Source organism: Chrysochloris asiatica, unplaced genomic scaffold (genome assembly GCF_000296735.1).
Source record: "Chrysochloris asiatica unplaced genomic scaffold, ChrAsi1.0 scaffold00022, whole genome shotgun sequence".
Lineage (NCBI taxonomy): Eukaryota > Metazoa > Chordata > Mammalia > Afrosoricida > Chrysochloridae > Chrysochloris > Chrysochloris asiatica.
The window spans coordinates 4,769,625-4,773,014 of record NW_006408540.1 but is presented as its reverse complement, the minus strand read 5'-3'; the positions used below and the strand labels follow the sequence as shown (position 1 = coordinate 4,773,014).

The 3,390-nt window shown below is 37.3% G+C and overlaps 1 pseudogene; it reads right to left on the bottom strand.

Annotated features, from left to right (window-relative positions):
• Positions 1-215: 215 nt before the first annotated feature.
• Positions 216-931, bottom strand: LOC102818334 (annotated as a pseudogene).
• Positions 932-3,390: the final 2,459 nt, after the last annotated feature.

The following is a 3,390-nucleotide window of genomic DNA, read 5'->3' as shown; positions in this document are numbered from 1 at the left end:
ACAAACAATGGTTTTCTTTAAAAAAGAGAGAAAGAGAGAGAGAGAGAGAGAGAGAGAGAGAGAGAGAGAGAGAGAGAGAGAGAGAAAATGTTATCTTCAACAAATGGAAAAAAATATTCAAAGCCCATCTTTCAAGCCGTAAGTCAAACTATGTTCTGTCTTAAGGAGGTTCTCTTTCTTTTTAAATAAAATCTCTCCCCAAACCATCATCATGTTTATTCATCCCCAGACTGAGTTTCATCTTCAGACCCTTTATTCCCAGAAATTTCTGATGGAGGCTTGGCAGATGTGTTCTTTTCTGGAGGGCTTTCTGGTTCTTCATCATCTTTGAGGGAAGGAATGTTCTCTGATGTTGTGGGAAGACCCACTTTCCCTTTACCTTTCACTGGACTTGGCATCACTCTTGTCTTGAGCCTGGGTTTGGGCATTTTCTTTTCTTTTCACTCAGGTTTGGATTTGTTAACCATCTTTTTTGTTTTTCGTTTTTGAAATGCCAAAGACACTGTCGTCATCGTCTTCCATTAAAAATCTTCATTACTGCCAGAATCTTCTTCTTGGAATGGTGCCTCATCCTCCCCTTCTTGTTATTCCTCACTGCCCACATCTTCCATGAGCATCTCCCTCTGCTTAGAAGCTGCTTTAGAAGCTGCCTGCTGTTGCTGGTGTACATTTTTATGATCTTCTTATTCATCTTCACTATCTTCTGCTGAGTGAGAGTCATCCTTCTTGGTCTTCACATCTTTTTCTCTGAGTCCTCATAATTTTCCTGTGAATTCTTTCCAGATTGCCTTTTATTTTTGGCTTCTTGAGGAGTTGATCATATTTTCTTAACTGGAGGACCCGAATCTCATCCAAAATCTTCATCAGCATCAACAGATTCTTGAATCTGTGAATATTCAATAAGCTTGCTATTTCTCACAGGCCGAGACATGTTCACTGTCAAAACAGGAATGAGTCAAGAAGACAAAGTCAAGAACCTTCGCCCTACTCCCAAAAGCTTGGTGCCACCCTAAAATCTGCAGCTTCTTGTTTCAGGGGCCCTTGATCAGACAAAGTCCCCCGCTTCCCGGTCTCTCCAAAATGTTCTTTGGATGTTTTTAAAAAATAATTATGCTGCAGCTTGCCATAAGTTTTCTTGGAAGGAGCTAGGAAGATCCCCTATATAATATCCATTGGCAAATCTCTTGCCTTTAATTTACAAAGAGAAGAAGCTGTTTACCTGATTCATTATGCAGAACTTATAAGCCAAGCTCTGCACAATGATCTCCATCAAAGTCCTTGTTGAGAGGACCATTGTTAAAGGAAAGAAGGAATCAGAATCACTGAAATAATTTCTTCACAGAGGAATGTGTGTTGCATCTATTACTGTTATTCCCACAAAATGAGATGTATATAGGGCATTGAAGTTAAGCGAATTTATTATGTAGACTTTAGAAAAAATGGGGATGAAATACCAATGGATAGGTGTTCTAGTGGGTGCTTCTCACCCAGAAGATGTCTTTCTTTTTAATGTTTAGTCTCCTAATTCCTGATTGCCTTTCAAAGTAATATTTCAGGTATATGCCAACTTCCTGTACAGAGTCGCTATCAGTCGGAACCTACTGCACGGCACATAACAACAACAACAATGCCAACTTCATACAAGATTTGGTTAAAAAGGAGTTAATAAACCTCTAGTATTATTTTCTGTGTCTCAGCATAGACTGGGTTCTCCATGCTTTACAGGCAATATATTCTATCTATTCATTATCTCCAATGAAAATCATAAAAAATTAATTGAAAAGTTATATCATAAAAAAATATATATTTCACTGTATTTCTTCACACTGAATCATGAAATATATTAGTATTAAAAATGTTCCCAGTAACCCTGTAAGTACTTATATGAAAATTTGTCACATACAATATTTAACAGATGTCTGATTTCAGTGTTTCTATTACTAGAGAAAGGCAGCAATGGTCTGGAGGATAGTGCATTACACTAGAAGCCAGAAAACCCAGCATCGTAAGTTCTTGGCTCTGCCACTGACTATTAAATAGCATGAAATAATTATTGGATCATCTGTGCTTCATATTATTCACTTGCAAAAAAAGAGGAGGGGATTTTTTTTCCCCTGTAACCATTTTGGTTTTAAAATTCCGAGTCTGAAGTCAGGACTACAATCAGAAATTTTATTTCGTATATATGCAGATATTAAAAATTAAGGGGCAAGTTATTCCTGGAAGACTATCAGAACAAACCTTACAGGAATTGATGAATTGGCAGGAGAAACTGAGGTCTGGCAATTCTCCCTGAGTAAGAAATTCACTGCTTGGTTGCACAGAACTACTGGCAGGGATGCAAGTCATCAAGTGGTGATATAATAACCTACCCAGGTATTTGCATTCCAGTGTAGAGCCTAAAGTCTGGGAATGGCATTCTTAAAATAGGGGCTCAGCAATGATTTTGATGTCCTTTACATTCCCAAGTCTCACATTCTTCCCTGAAAGCAAATTCTTTGTCACATATCACCACTATAAGAGAACAGAAGCAGAGACTGAAAAAAAAAAAAAAAAGCAGAAAATTGTCAATAGGTGTTATGGACAGTAAAGAAAAAAGAAAAAAAAAAAGCATAAAATTCTCAAAGCAATAAAGACAACAAATGAGTCTAAAAGTGCAGGTGAAGTTAATACAAGGCAATATGAAAGTCATTTGATATCTTATTCTCAGCATAGGGTGCTCAAGATCAAATTAGTTGTAGTAATTTTAAACCATTGCTTCGCAACAACCACCTGAGGTAGGGAGGGAGAGTGATGAAATACATGCATTAAGTGTCTTCCTTTGGTGATGGAAAATTTAGCAAGGGATATTGGTAAGGTGACATAACATGACTGATGTGACTGATGCCACTGAATTGTACACATGTAAAATGTTGAATTGGCAAATATTGTGCTCTCTCTATTTTTGAAACACCAATAATAATAATAAAAAAGAAGAGTCTGCTTCAGCCCTGGCAACATTCCAGGCTAGCTATATCAGAATATCTGGGGATAGGTTCCACATCTTGATGTTTCAGAAGTTATGTAGGGGATTCAAAGGTGAATTCAAGTTGGATAAAGAATGATCTAGTACAACCTGATAGAAATGATGCTGGAGAATGCATGGCAAACTTCCGTAAAATCTGTTAAGTTGTTAATTTCAAATACCTTCTTAAGACAGCATAAGAGAAGACTATACACATGGACCTCACCAGATGGAATACATAGAAATCAAATTGACTACATCTGTGGAAATTCACTACATCTGTGGTAAGAGAGACTACATCTGATGGAAAAGTTCCACATCATCAGTGAAAACAAGGCCAGGGCAGAATGTGGAACAGACCATCAATTACTCATATGCAAATTCAA